A 16,363-nucleotide genomic window follows, 5' to 3' on the forward strand; every position below is an offset into this window, starting at 1 on the left:
ACCTACCCGGTCCTCTGGTTTGAACAATTTTTGGGACTGCCACATACAGGCACTCAATCTATTCCATTTTACTGCAGGGCCACCTACCTGCTCCTCTGGTTTGAAGAATTTTTGGGACTGCCACATACAGGCACTCAATCTATTCCATTTTACTGGAGGGCCACCTACCTGCTCCTCTGGTTTGAAGAATTTTTGGGACTGCCACATACAGGCACTCAATCTATCCCATTTTACTGGAGGGCCACCTACCTGCTCCTCTGGTTTGAACAATTTTTGGGACTGCCACATACAGGCACTCAATCTATCCCATTTTACTGGAGGGCCACCTACCTGCTCCTCTGGTTTGAAAAATGTTTGGGACTGCCACATACAGGCACTATCCAAATTAAATTGTCTCCATAGCAGCCTCCACACGTTGTCTCCATTGCTACCTCCAAAAGTCGTCCATATAGCTGCCTCCATACATCGTCCCTTTATCAAACGAGGTGTGTCAGGCAGAAATTTGGGTTGTTTTCATGGATTCCACATCAAAGTTGTTAACTTTGTCGCCACCCTGCTGTGTAATCCACAAAATATACTTGCAAACTTTTACCATTTAGGGATATTATTTCAGCGCTTCTTGCGCATCTGTTTACATTCCCCTCACCCGCCATATCCTAAACTTATAAGAACGCTACTACACTTGATCTTATACAAAAGTGCTGTTTGGGGAGTAGCCTAGAGACAGGGGCTTGGATTTGCGAAAGCTCGCCTGGCAGCGGAGCGCCAGCTCCATGCGCATCATGCGCTTCTTGCGCATCTGTTTACATTCCCCTCACCCGGCATATCCTAAACTTATAAGAACGCTACTACACTTGATCTTATACAAAAGTGCTGTTTGGGGAGTAGCCTAGAGACAGGGGCTTGGATTTGCGAAAGCTCGCCTGGCAGCGGAGCGCCAGCTCCATGCGCATCATGCGCTTCTTGCGCATCTGTTTACATTCCCCTCACCCGGCATATCCTAAACTTATAAGAACGCTACTACACTTGATCTTATACAAAAGTGCTGTTTGGGGAGTAGCCTAGAGACAGGGGCTTGGATTGGCGAAAGCTCGCCTGGCAGCGGAGCGCCAGCTCCATGCGCATCATGCGCTTCTTGCGTATCTGTTTACATTCCCCTCACCCGGCATATCCTAAACTTATAAGAACGCTACTACACTTGATCTTATACAAAAGTGCTGTTTGGGGAGTAGCCTAGAGACAGGGGCTTGGATTGGCGAAAGCTCGCCTGGCAGCGGAGCGCCAGCTCCATGCCAAGATCCAACTAACATAGTTTTAACTGCAGCACCTTTAATCTACTACTAGTTCACTGCCTCCATACATGGTCCCCTTATCAAACGAGCTGTGTCAGGCAGAATTTTGGGTTGTTTTCATGGCTTCCATGTTAACTTTGTCGCCACCCTGCTGTGTAATCCACAAAATATACTGGCAAACTTTTATCATGTACCGATATTATTTGAGCACTTCTTGCTCACCTCCTTTGGTTCCTCTCTGCCACCCATTGGTTTGAAGCCTGAGTCCATTTAGGGTATGTCGCCATGACACTCTCTAGCCTGCTGCCGCTGCCTCTGCATGCCGTCCCCTATAGTGTCAGGGTCAATTATTGCATGTTTTAGATGCTATCTAGCTTCATTCTGTCACTCTGTCATGGCCATGCTGTTGCCCATAATTTTGGCATAATGGTGCGTTTAAGCAGCCTCAGAGGCATCCATGCATGCTGCCCCTGCTGTTTCCTGTCCATTTCCGTGGTGTTTCCATCCTTTTCTGAGGTTCCCAGGTGTTTGGCCAAGCTTCCCTGTGCAGAGCCTTGGTCCCCTTGAAAAATGCTCGAGTCTCCCATTGACTTCAATGGGGTTCGTTATTCGAGACGAGCACTCGAGCATCGGGAAAAGTTCGTCTCGAATAACGAGTACCCGAGCATTTTAGTGTTCGCTCATCTCTAGTCATAAAACTTATCTCAGAAATATTCATTTGAAAAGCTATAAAATTATAGTAAACTGAACTGAATTCTGACTTGTTCCAATAAGGCAGACAAAATATCAAATACAAAGTAATGACATGAAGCATACTGGTCACAATACCAAATCTGTTACAGTTTTTCTGTATACATTAGGATACTTTTTATGTGGCAGAGAAATGAATAACATCCCATAAATAGACCCAAGGAGAAATACTTACAGACGGCAATAGTGATATAGTAAATGACTGGACCCATCTTGCTCCTCCTGGTATTTTAGTAGATATAAAATAACTCATTTCTGAATGATTTCTGAATGTAAAGAGAAACTAAATAACAATCACTAGGGATGTGTGGTAAAAATAACCTAATAAACAAGGCTTTTTCACTAGGCGTTAAAGGAGAAAATACAACCCACAATTTGTTATACAATTTCTCCTGGACGTGGCAATACCTCACTAGTGGATGGAAACCGATCTCCAACTAAAAGTCGAGATCGGAAGGGAAAGAGTACTTCTTGGCTTCTAGAGAGCATATATTTGACCCCCACTGTATCCAAATTGTTTAAAAGGGCCCCACTATGGCCAAACTAGTCACTGGAGCCCATTGTAGCCAAAACATTAACAGGGCTCCCACAATAGCCAATTTTGGCTTCTTTTTGAGACTTCTTGTTGCAAATGTCTCAAATCCACATGGACAAAAGCCACGTGAGGGGGTTATATACAGGAGTGGACACTACTGATAATTTGGGATTTGAGGCCGTGTCCTGCATTTTTAAGCGCTCTAGTCACACACCTCAGGGAGATGACGACATATGAGGCTGCAGTAACACGTTTCGTTTTGATTGCGTTTTGAAACCTATTACAACAGCTGAGGAGAGGTGATTTGCCTAATCACAATACTGTTAACATTTGCATTTGCAAAACACATAGTAAACGCAATGTTAGCACATGCATTAACATCACGTTTATATTGCATTTTGTAAACGCAAATGTTAACAGTAATGTAATTAGGCAAATCACCTCTCCTCAGCTGCTGTAATAGGTTTCAAAACGCAATGTGTGACCTCACCCTTAGAAGTAACCAATAAATAATTAAAGCATGTGAAATAATTCCAATTTACATGTTAAAATAGGATCCATGAAAAAAATCCTTCCTTTGCACCTGCCATGGATCAGGTGCAGATTTGCACCTAAAAAGTCGTTAAAGCAAGCAAAATAAGTGATACATAAGTGAAAAGTTGCACGGAACATATGCTAAGTAATGATACATATGGCACACTGCACAAGGTGCAGACCGAATTGCACTTGAAAAGCACCAACAAAATGTCGCAGTGAAAAGTGGCAAAAATGCAAAAAGTTGCAAAAATTAGACAATTCAGCACGCAAAGATAAAGATACATGTCCCCCATAGTGTCCACAAAGTAGCCAATATTGTCACATGGCCCCCACAGCAGTCTTTATAGTCACAGGGCCCCCACTGTAGCCAATATAGTAACAGTGTCCCCAAAGTAGCTAAAACTTGAAGAACAACTATAAAGTATGTTTTCCACAAATCCCTCTTGGGATGTACAGTAGAACAACTTTGACTATTATCTTTGTTACCTATATCCAGCAGTTTCTTTGCTATACTCCTCAGATTATCTTTCTTCTGCTTGTGCTGGCAACTTCCTCTGCTTATGCTGACAGCTCTGTGAACAAATCTATGGTCTTACAGAAAGGGAAGGGCTACTGCTCCCTGCTTACAGAGGAGGAGGTCATGGGACAATGCTCTCTGTGTGTATAGCAGGGTTGAGCATGTTCAGAACTGTGGATACAGATGTCTCCTACATAGAATAGTGAGGTACAAGATTTCCCCTGTTCCTTATCAGTACCTCCATTCCAGTCTGTGATTCTACAGAACTTTTTCTGTCTTCCTCTTCACTTCATACTGCTCTCCTTCCCCCACTTTGCACTCGGCATGATTAGCTCTGTGCAGTGAAGCCATTAGCCCTTAGTGTTCAAACAGTACATACTATACAATTCATGTAACTGCTTTACTTATACTTTCTACCACTTATTACATGTTTCATACTCCTACATGTGATGAAAGCTGCCAGGCTAGTCACCATATACATCCTTAATCCTATTCTATGCAATGTTCAGTGGATTTTCTTGTAGGTAACTTACTGAATTTGCTGCTAAATTACTGAATGAGAGAACACAAGGTTTCATGGGATCTGTGCACATATTAAAATGGACTCAACTTCAAGGCAGATACATGAAGAAGTTAGTCTCCAACCACTTCACAACTGGTGAGAAAGATTTTTGTCAAACTCTTTCAGAACAAAAAATGTTGCATTACTTTGGGAAGAAAAGGGGCGAGAAGCACAATATGGGCATCATTCTGTTTGTTTTTAAAGGGGATATACATATAATTTGGTGATCATTATATTTACAGCTATGCTTTAGGCTTAGAGCACTGATTTTGGTCTATACAATCCAGTTACTCTCTGGGATTCATAGACCGAGCAAGGTAATATGTTTTAGCCCCTGTTAAATGTTTTGAATAAAGAGTTTTATGTTTCTGTATAAAGTTTACAATAGCTGGAGGGAACTAGCAGGAGTAATGTAAGAAAGCAAATTGTGACTGATATTATTGAAGGGGTTTTAATAACTATCCTCTATTAGACATGTTTTTGCTTGTGTATGTACATGTGACCTATGCATACACACACAGTTGCAGTCTCCATCTATGCTCCAAGACATTCATATGACGTCACCCCCTCTCTCCTCACAGTCCATCCATACTGACAGGGAAGGGGAGGGAGTAAGATGTCTAATGTTCTCCTGTTTCGGGCTCCACCTATTCAGCAGAGCTCTGAGATGTAAAGAAGGAAGAATGGAGGGCCTGCAAACAGTACAGGAATGCTTAATCAGAATCATGAAACGTTTCAAATGGTGTCTGTTTCAAGCCTTGAAATAGACACCATGTCAAAACGTTGCATGATTCTGAGAATAGAGACATCTTTTGTTTCACTAAACTACTCAGGAGTGCTGTGGATTGTATTTGATCCTAGGAACAGGGAGTGATTGCTGTGTGCGCCCTGATCTACTTAAATCTCTAGAGGACCCTAATGGGTGATGCAAACAGTGCTGTCTTACTTTGTTTATTGTATAAAACTTACTGTCCTGTGCAGCCTCCCCCCCCCCCCCAATGTCCCCAGTGGACCCTTCTTTTAGTGTCACCTAATATGATCTACCAACTGATAAAGTCCCCCTTTCTGTAACTCATAGATATAAAACCCCTTCCTTTAGCTCCAACTTGTAAAGCTCCCTTTCTGTATCCCTCCAAAGGTGTATGTGGTGTCATCATAGCAATGACACATGCTAATCTTGCTAATCTGCAGAAGCAGTGATGGAGGTGCCAGAAGGTCAGCATTAACTTTTTTTCCTGGCTGCTGTGACTATTGACTACTGTGGACACTGTGACTATTAGCTACTGTTGGCTGTGGAGGTTCTGTGTACATTAGTTACTGTGGGGGCACTGTAACTATATTGACTACTGTGGAGCATAATTGCCATCTCTCCTGTGCTTTGACATTCTTTATTCTTTATTTTTTCTTTGACGTTGGCTACATGGAGACTTTTTGCAATTCATTTTACCGATGGTGCTACCATCATATGGAACTAAAGCTACAGCTACAATACACAGCCATAATTGGAGCTACAGCTGCTGTACATAGCCAAATGTGGAGTTTCACATGGAGTTTCGCTTGTGGACTACCACTGTCATTCAATAATTAAAAGTCCAGCAGTAGTGCCACAGAGTCTTTGTATTACCAACAACTACTCATCAACCAGAGGTCACCATTCGCCTTGTCAATTGCACGTGCCCTTACCAATCATCTCATTTTAACAACCGCCAGCACATCACAGACACCACGCTAATTTGCTGTCTGCCGGTTGTGACACTTGTCTAATTTTGGTCTGAAGAAGGTTGTTTAACCCCTTAAGGACGCAGCCATTTTACAGCTTAAGGCTCAGCCCCATTTTTTGGATTCTGACTTGCGTCACTTTATATGGTTATAACTTTTGAACACTGTTACTTATCAAAGCGATTCTGAGATTGTTTTTTCCCCCTTCAATTTAGTGGTAAATGTTGGCTGATAAGTTTTGCGTTTATTTTCCAAAAAAAGAAAAAATGATGAATTTTTTTAAAAATCTCACTTTTTTGAAATTCAAAATCATTACATTTTCAGGTAGATAGATTTACCACCTAAATAAGTTGCTGCATAACATTTCCCATGTGTCTACTTTACATTTTCATAATTTTTGAAATGTCTGGATAATATATTTTGATGTCGCTCGGCTTACAAATCGAATAGCGATTTTCCGTATTTTCAGAATTTACTCTTTTGCGGATAAATACAGTTTTGAATGAAATGTTACATATTTAGTATCAAAACCCCCGTATATAATCAACCCATTTTCAAATCTGCACCCCTCAAGCTATAAGAAACAGCTTTTAGGAAGATTGTTAACCCCTTGAGATCTTCATAGTAATTTAATCAAAATGGAGGTGAAATTTAGATTGGTCAAATTGTTCCGGTTATATGCTCATTTAGCCCTAAAATTTACACATTTCCAAAAGATAAAAATAGAAAACCCACCATACAATTTGTTCTGCAATTTCTCCCGAGTGCAGAGACCCCCCATATGTGGACGTTACTTGTTTTATGGGTACACAGTGATGCGCAGAATGGAAGGAGGGACCTGCAGCTGCCAGGATTTTAGTTTCCTCTTTGGTCCCTTTTGTAGGCTATAAATTTTTGCTTTTTCGTTATTGGGGCCATGTGCTGGCATTTTTTTTTTTGCAGGATGAGATGCTTTTTCCAGTGTTGCCATGTTGGGGTTGGTATCACCTATTGTTGAAAATTTAGGAACTCGTTTTTGAGGGTATGAGTAGAAAAGCATCAATTCTGTACTGGATTTTTGCCTTTTTTTCGTGTTCACCGTTTAGCCTAATAATCATGTTAGCTTTATTCTATGGGACGATACGATTACGGGGATACCAGACTTGAATATATTTTCTTACATTTTACTAAATTTGTCAAATAAAACCTTAATGTGGGAAAAAATCTATCATTTTTGCATTGCCGTCTTCCAAGTGGCATAACATTTTTACTTTTTTGACTTGGGAGCTGGTTGATGGCTTGTTTTTTGCGGGACATGCTGTACTTTGCAGCAGTATCATTATGGAGTACATATGTTTTTTTTATCACTTTTGATGGCATTTTTTGTAAGATTGAATAGGTAAAAATGTTAATTTTTGGTGGGTTTTCAATAGTTTTTTTTAACGGCGTTCATCGTACGGGTTCAATAATGATTTACTTGTATTCTACGGGTTGTTACAGACGCGGTGATACTATATATGTGGGGTTTTTGTTATGATTTAGACTTTTTTGGGGTTATATGTCTCTTTATATGTTATGGGGCTTATGGGCATTTTTATTGATTTATTACTTTATTTTTTATTGAATAACATTTTTTTTTACTTTTTCACTTTTTCCACCATGGGAAATGACCAAGCAATCATCTGATTGCTTGTTCATGATAATACTCTGCAATAATCATGCATTGCAGGGTATTATCAGTGTTAGCCTATGCACTTGCATAGGCTGGCACTATGCCAGTAAGATGACGTCACAGACGCCATCTTACTGGCAGTGCCTGCAGGCAGTGCTGGGGACCAGATCGGACCCCAGCACTTCCAAAGCAGCGATCGGTGCCCCCCGAAAACGGTTCGGGGGGGGCGATCGTGGGGGAAAGACCCCCCAGAGACATGTTAGATGCCGCGGTCGTGCTGACCGCGGCATTTAACGGGTTACACACCCGCGATCGGAGACCACTCCGACCACGGGTGTTACACTGGGGTGCCGGCTATTAGTTACAGCCGGCACCCCGTGTTATCCGCCACTGAGCGCTAAGTCACTGCGTGAAGGGGTTAACCAAAACGCGTTACCTAGATATATACAAATTTTATTAGTGCTTTTGCCAATATTATGCTACTCTTGTTCATTATTTTATTTCAATAAAAGTACGTCCATTGAATCACTACTTTTTGGAGTAATCTCTTCCACTCGCCACTATTGGTGATACCTCTATAGAAATTGGCTTATTAGCGCCCCACGTTAGCTTCCCCTCCCGTTTTTTTCCTAATCACACTCAATCGTACCAATTATTGGACACTGTGGGGCAGATTTACTTACCCGACGATGATTCGTGTCTTACGGTGATTCACTAAGGTCGTGCGCCCGATGTCCACCAGGTGTCGCTGCTGCGCCGAGGTCCGCCAGAGTTCACCTGGTTCTTCTCAGTGCATGTAAGTGCTGATTTTGCGACACACTTCGTTGTTTAAATTCCGCGTTTTTTCCGAATCCATTGGGTTTTCCGTTGGCCACACTCGATTTCTGCCGCAATTGCGCAAATCCGATCGCGTGCACCAAAATCCCGGCGGAATTCAGCGCAAAATGAGCCCCTGTGTATCAATCACAGCTCTTTGATAGGGGACATTGTGATGTCTAGTTGTCAATTTATTCATACATACACATAGGAATAACAGAAGCACAATACAGAAGTTTGAAAATAAGGTGATTGCTGCATCTCTTATGAGATGCAAAAACATCAAAAAAGCAAGCTTTGGAAAAGCCAAACAATCCGAAATTGAAAAATAATTGAATTTGAAGTTCCATTAAGCTGTAATTAAAAAGTAAATGAATTTGCAGTTACATTAATCCGGAATTGAAAAATTTTAAATTTGATGTTCCATTTATCTGAAATTCGAACAGAATTGAAGTTCCATGAATCCAGGAACTAAAAAATGTTTAAATTGAATTTTTTTAAATTTGAAGTTCCATTAATCTGGAAATGAAAATTTTAAGTTGACGGTCCAAGAATGTGTTACTTATTCAGACAAAGTCAAAACCACGTTGCGTGGGATACATGCTTTGTTCATCTTAAAGGGAACCTGTCACCAAATGACCCATTTTAGCACTTCCCCAGTCCCCACAGAGTATAGTACAAACAGTGCCAAAGACTTTTTGTATAAAAAATTGGTTCTACAGAAAAAAAAGATATGTTATATAGTACCTTTCAATGCCATGTGTTCAGAGGAACAGTTCCCCCATCCTTGGGAATCCGCCCCTCCATGTGTCCATTTCAAATATATGAAACCACCCATCTCTTGTCTTAGCGACGCCCCCTGCTCCTCTATAGCCACTCCCAGGGGACAAGTAATGACACCATCAGCAGTACTGAACAAGTGCTCTGACAGCACACTAGATGGAGGGCAGGACAGGACAGCACCTGCAGGGCATATAGGGCAAGCTCTGGCCAATTTGTCCCACCCAAAAATTGAACAGGGAGGATCCATCCTTCAGTACCAGGAGAAGTGTGGACAGATAATCCTCCACCATGTGAGTCACATTCTGCCTTGCGGTATTAAGTGCCCCATCCGATATTGATAAACATGGCATTCCACATTGTGGCCATACTCACTTAGTGTTGGCAGTCAGTTAGAGGAAGGACCCAGAGTTTTCCATTGAGTCTTTAATCGCAGTGAGAGGAACTCCATTAGTGGTGCAGTTGCCATCTGACATTGATGGCCTAGTGGCAGTTACAAGTGACCATGCTCCACTCCGGGACATTATAGACACCACATGCATCATTCATTACAGTTTTCTTTGATGATTTATATCCAGTGTACACACAATGGAGGATGAGCAATATCCAAGGGCCAAATGTTTTACTACTGATGGAGAAGCATGCAAGCTGCCTGATTGATTTACTGAAAACCAATTCTCAATAAAACTTTTTCTTTATTTCTTCCTCATAAAACCAATAACAGACAAATTGGCAACATCAGAGAGTAGTAGATCCACACATCTTACGTGTTTCAAGTCCTTGCAACTCTTAATCATAGACTTATGATTAAGAGTCACAAGGACTCGAAATGCGTAAGATGTTTCAACAAGCTTCTCCTATTGTTTGTGTGCTGTCAGCACTTCAGCCTTTTGGAACCGTGCAACACCAGGTGAGCTGGATTGATTGAATAATTTTATTTACTGAAAAGCACTAGCTTGGGGGTTGTTGCATGCTTGGCAAAACAAGAAGCAGGATGAAGAGCTTTGCCAGTATCTTAAAACCTTTGGACACAGCAACTAAGACATTTGTGCTTGTCATCGGCATCATCTGTGAGATGTAGCAGAGCTCATAGTGTAACAGTGTAATGGTCTGTCAGCCTCTGTGTTATCATCTCATGCATCTCTGTGTTAGTACAATGTCAGAAGCCAGATGAAAGTGCATTATACCTTGTACCCTGATAATCTAAACCACATTGTCAGATCACAGAACTAGATGGGTAATAATGTGTCTGCTCAGAGAGGCGCCGTCCACACCCTGGGATTTTGCATTGAGCAGCCGAGGGAGAGATAGGAGCTAAAACAGCAATAAAGATGAGTGAAATTGTAAAGTAAGGGGTTAAAATTATCTTTATTGTGTTAACATAAAAACTAGGGATAGAAATGTGAGAATTTACTTTCATGGGAAAACCCCTTTAAGCTAAAAAATGAGGAGGAATCAGGGGGAGGTCATGTGACAGAGCTGAGTGTATTCAGTGCTGTAGATGCAGAAGCCACCTACACAGAACAGCGAGGTACAAGATCTCCCTTGTTCCCTTAATCACATTGTGTGATTCTACAGAACTTTATCTATTTCTGCATCTCATACTGCACCCCCTCCTCCACCTTCTAATGGGCACTTTGTACACAGTGCAGGGGAACTATCAACCCTTAGTGATCACACAGCACAGTCTATACACTTCATGTAACAGTTTTACTGGTGACTTCTTCTACTCATAACATGTTCCATGCACATCCATGTGATGAAAGCTGCCATACAGATCTTTTATGTATACTATGCGTTGTTCAGTGGATTTACTTGTAGGAATCTCACTGCTCAATTACTGAAAAAGAGAACACACAGTATGATGAGAAGTAAGGGCAACTTACAAATGCGTACAGAGAGGCCTCAGCTCCTAATGATATATTACAAGTTGTTAAAGGAAACCTCCCATGAGGATTCCACTATCAGAAGTAGATCTGATGGTAGATTCCTCCTGTCTGCCTCTGCCCTAACCTGTAATTTAATAATCCTGGAACCTAACCTAACTTGTTAAAAACTTTATTTTAATATTTAAATTAACTGTAGAGGCTACTGGGGTATGTACTAGCTTGGCCAGGCACTTAGAGCTAAGGCTACTCTTTGCCCCAGTAGCCTCTGCAGTAAATTTACAAATTACTAAAATAAAAATTATAACAAGTTGGGTTAGGTTCCAGGGTTAAATTAAATTACAGATTAGGGCACGGCAGATCTACTTCTGATATTAGATTCCTGATGGTAGCCTTAAGGGGTTAAGGTTAACTAATTAACTTTTTTACCCTTCTCACTTTAGAGGAGACTCTAAAAATGGGTTAAATGTGATGGGTCCCCATCAGATGGCACAGGAACATACTGTGTAACCACTAACACATGCCAAATGAGAACTAAAAACCATGGTGCTCATTTACTAACGGTCGCGCTGCTCACTTTCATCGGATTGTTCAGCTTTTTGTCGGGAATTACATGGCTTGCACAAGTATTTAACAAGTGTCTACGCTGGGATTTTGGCACCTGTTATCCTTTTGTGCTGCAGCTGCGCTGGCTTCCATGCGACTCAAATTGGGGGGGGGGGGGGGGGTGCCGTTGGTCGATCTGACTGCGGGATTTAACTTTCAAATCTACATGCACCACTAAAAAGAGGATAAACTATGTCGGACCTGTGTAGAGAAGCGACACATTCAGGATATCAGGGGCACGATCTTGGTGATACGCGGCACAGTGCATTATCGTAGGACAATGCACTTTCTGTGAACTACAGCGGCAATGTAAGTAAATGTGCCCCCATGTCTGCTTACAAGTAAATTTATAAAACTAAATGGGTGCAGAAAGACAAAATATTCTAAACTCTCTAACAGTTGTAGAAAACTATATAAAAGGATAGAAAACTTCTGCAACAGAACTCGAAATAAAGTTAGTAGAAAATCTGCTACTTTATTGTATTCTAAACTTTATTTAGCCCTTCTGCTGCGGTATTCTAAAATTCAACATAACATGCAGTTCTGTGCCAGAAGTGCCTGCCCATTCCTGGATTATTGTAGGCATGAACCAGTTTTGTTTATTCTTTCACAATCATTTTGAATAATCTATATAATATAGTATATAGTAATGTGTACTTAACTCAGTAAATATTACTTTACCACTAGGTGGCGGGCTACACTTTGTTATCAACATTGGAATCTGATATGTCTATGGTATTTCTATGGTACCACCGTAAATAATTTTAATAATTATGAATAATTACTTTGTGGCTTTTAGATGAAATGACACAGCCCAGCCATAGGTTGTGAAAAACTGCTCTTTCACATCACGGGTGACATACATTTTAATGATGTTGTCAATTAAAGGGAACCTACCACCACATATCTACCTATAAAGGTATATAATTGGAAATAAAAGGCAGGAATCCAAGGTTTCAGTAAAAATCAAAAGAAATTCCTCTTTTGAGGAATGTTTCGGCTCGGTGTGAGCCTTTTTCAAGCCAGGGGGGGCTGGCCGTCGGATGATCGGACGGATTCGGACTACGCGTGGGATTTAACATTTTAATTTGTGTCGCAAGCCTAACACTTACATGCACCAGGAAAAAGAGGGTGAACTCTGGCTGACCTGATTGGGGAAGCGTCACATGCAGGAAATTGGGCGCACGATCTTCATGAATCGCGTCAGAGTTCATCCACGTCAGAGAGTCCGGATTGGGGATTGCGAAGGGACCGGGTAAGTAAATGTGCCCCATGTTGTCAAAACTGGAAAATTTTCTATGTCAAAATAAGTTCATGTCTGCAATCAGAAACTATATTAAAAAGCCCAGAATGTCAGACCCCACAATAGCTACACACTATAGACTTGTGCAATAGATTAAAAAAAAATGGAGTTTTTAGACCAGACCACCTAAATACTTAGACCAGCTGCCCTCAATAATGATTGTGGCTCCAGGAATTCACATACATTAAGATCACTAGGAGCATAACAACAGCCGTAGCAGCCGTTGCGGCCCAAACCCGTGTGACACAGGGGCCCAGGATGAACGGCAGACCTTAAATTTATACATGCCGTTCTCCCGGCCCATCTCTCCCTGCTGACATGAGTGGTGGGGCATAGTAACAGGCACCCACACACCTCGTCTGTGCCCATCTGCCCGTCCAATCTCCCTCCATCCTCCCGGGCCGCCAGCCCGCCACTTTAGCCGCATAATCAGGTGCGCAATCACTGGCGGCCCGTCCAATCCGCTGGCTTGCCTCATCTGTGGCACAATCCTCAACGCAATCGACCGCTGGCCCGCCCCATACGCGGCCCACCTCATATGTTTCTGCCCTGCTCATCTGCAGCTATCAGCATAGCAATATCTGCAGCCAAACCTCGCCTGCCTGCACGCCCAAAAAAGGAAGTACCTTGAAACTTTAGATGTGTGTGTGTATATATATATATACACTCACCGGCTCTTTATTAGGTACACCATGCTAGTAACGGGTTGGACCCCCTTTTGCCTTCAGAACTGCCTCAATTCTTCGTGGCATAGATTCAACAAGGTGCTGGAAGCATTCCTCAGAGATTTTGGTCCATATTGACATGATGGCATCACACAGTTGCCGCAGATTTGTCGGCTGCACATCCATGATGTGAATCTCCCGTTCCACCACATCCCAAAGATGCTCTATTGGATTGAGATCTGGTGACTGTGGAGGCCATTTGAGTACAGTGAACTCATTGTCATGTTCAAGAAACCAGTCTGAGATGATTCCAGCTTTATGACATGGCGCATTATCCATCTGAAAGTAGCCATCAGATGTTGGGTACATTGTGGTCATAAAGGGATGGACATGGTCAGCAACAATACTCAGGTAGGCTGTGGCGTTGCAATGATGCTCCATTGGTACCAAGGGGCCCAAAGAGTGCCAAGAAAATATTCCCCACACCATGACACCACCACCACCAGCCTGAACCGTTGATACAAGGCAGGATGGATCCATGCTTTCATGTTGTTGACGCCAAATTCTGACCCTACCATCCGAATGTCGCAGCAGAAATCGAGACTCATCAGACCAGGCAACGTTTTTCCAAACTTCCACTGTCCAACTTCGATGAGCTTGTGCAAATTGTAGCCTCAGTTTCCTGTTCTTAGCTGAAAGGAGTGGCACCCGGTGTGGTCTTCTGCTGCTGTAGCCCATCTGCCTCAAAGTTTGATGTACTGTGCATTCAGAGATGCTCTTCTGCCTACCTTGGTTGTAACGGGTGGTGATTTGAGTCACTGTTGCCTTTCTATCAGCTCGAACCAGTCTGCCCATTCTCCTCTGACCTCTGGCAGCAACAAGGCATTTCCGCCCACAGAACTGCCGCTCACTGGATGTTTTTTCTTTTTCGGACCATTCTCTGTAAACCCTAGAGATGGTTGTGTGTGAAAATCCCAGTAGATCAGCAGTTTCTGAAATACTCAGACCAGCCCTTCTGACACCAACAACCATGCCACGTTCAAAGGCACTCAAATCACCTTTCTTCCCCATACTGATGCTCGGTTTGAACTGCAGGAGATTGTCTTGACCATGTCTACATGCCTAAATGCACTGAGTTTCCGCCATGTGATTGGCTCATTAGAAATTAAGTGTTAACGAGCAGTTGGACAGGTGTACCTAATAAAGTGGCCGGTGAGTGTGTATATATATATATATATATATATATATATATATATATTTTTATGCTTATATGCATCTGTGTATATATGTCTATGCTGTATGTGTGCTTATGATGTGCATGTGTGTATCTGCTGCATCTGTATGTATAATCTGTTTATATGCTGTATGTACTGTATGTATTCATATCCGCTTTGTGTGTGTGTGTATATATGCTGTAAGTGTGTTTACGCAGTATAGGGCACATTTATAACAGCTCGTACACCTGAAATATGTGTACAAACTGTGATTTAGTTGCAATTCTAGGCACAGAGGCCGGGAATAGTGACTTCTCCTCCTGTACACTAGTTGGGTGGGGAGGTGGAGTTGCTGCACTGTGTTGCATTCTTGCCCTGCCTCGCCTGCACATTTCTTATAGCCTGCGCCTGTTCAGGACTTCTGGGGGTAGGGGAGCATCATATGCTGGTGTGTGTATATGGTGTGTTTATACTGTATGTCTAAGTATATGAGGTACCTTATATACTCGAGTATAAGCCTAGTTTTTCAGCACAAAATTTGTGCTCAAAAACCCTAACTCGGCTTATACTCGAGTCAACTAAAAACATAAAGACAAAACTCATCTTTCTGACGTCACCCATAGGTCCTCTTCTGTCTGAGACAGTCTGAGACAGAAGAGGACCTATGGGGGACGTCGGAAAGATGAGTACAGTGTTATTTTTTTTCCTACTACAGGGGCTGGGCAGGCTGTATGCTACAGGGGCTGGCAGACTATATACTGGGAGGCTGTAACCAATGCATTTCCCACCCTCGGCTTATACTCGAGTCAATAGGTTTTCCCAGTTTTTTGTGTTGAAATTAGGGGTCTCGGCTTATACTCGGGTCGGCTTATACAAGGCCCACATTTTTTAAAGCCCCTGCGCCAGGTTTTTGTCTGCAGTTTGCACGTTCTTTTCAGAGCAAAGTGAGACAAACACTTTAATACATGTGGACCACTGTGTGTATATACTGTTTGATATAAGTGTATAAATTTATCTCAGTGCATAAATGTTTGGGTATTAGTGAATACATGTATAAAAGTGTATGTAGGAGTGTGTGTATTTAAGTATTTAAATGTGTGTACAAATATATATTTTTTACTTTTACTATTTTTACTATGCCTTTAAACAATTTGGGACAGCTCATATGATCAGAGTCAGGAAGCAGCATTTTGGTGCTCTGAGTATAAAAACAAGATTGTGACACAAACCCCACCCTAACCCCCCACCCTGTAAAATTTTAGCAAAACTGCACCCAATTATCCCCGATTAGCCAAATATAGCGCAAATAGAAAAATATGTGCAAAGACTATAAGTCCTCCCAGTCTGTACCAGAGCCTGCCGCAAGGCAGGATGAATTTTGCTGCGAGGGACATGCAGGACACTTAGCCTGTAGGGAAGAGTTAGATAGTTAAAAACTTTGACAGGTGGTGACTGGTATGAGACCTAGGATAGGACTTAGAAGATGGCGGAGCAAATCAGAGTCAGAGGCAGGATCAGAAACAGGTTGCG

General features: G+C 42.1%; 1 protein-coding gene across 1 annotated transcript in view; it reads right to left on the reverse strand.

Annotated features, from left to right (window-relative positions):
• LOC140135387 (T-cell-interacting, activating receptor on myeloid cells protein 1-like) overlaps positions 1-9,572 on the reverse strand; it is a 70,766-nt gene extending 61,194 nt beyond the window's left edge. Inside the window, exon 1 of the mRNA XM_072156853.1 lies at positions 9,535-9,572. The gene's annotated coding sequence lies outside the window, so the exon portion shown is untranslated. The remainder of the gene's footprint in view (positions 1-9,534) is intronic.
• Positions 9,573-16,363: the final 6,791 nt, after the last annotated feature.

Source organism: Engystomops pustulosus, chromosome 6 (genome assembly GCF_040894005.1).
Source record: "Engystomops pustulosus chromosome 6, aEngPut4.maternal, whole genome shotgun sequence".
NCBI classification, from domain to species: domain Eukaryota; kingdom Metazoa; phylum Chordata; class Amphibia; order Anura; family Leptodactylidae; genus Engystomops; species Engystomops pustulosus.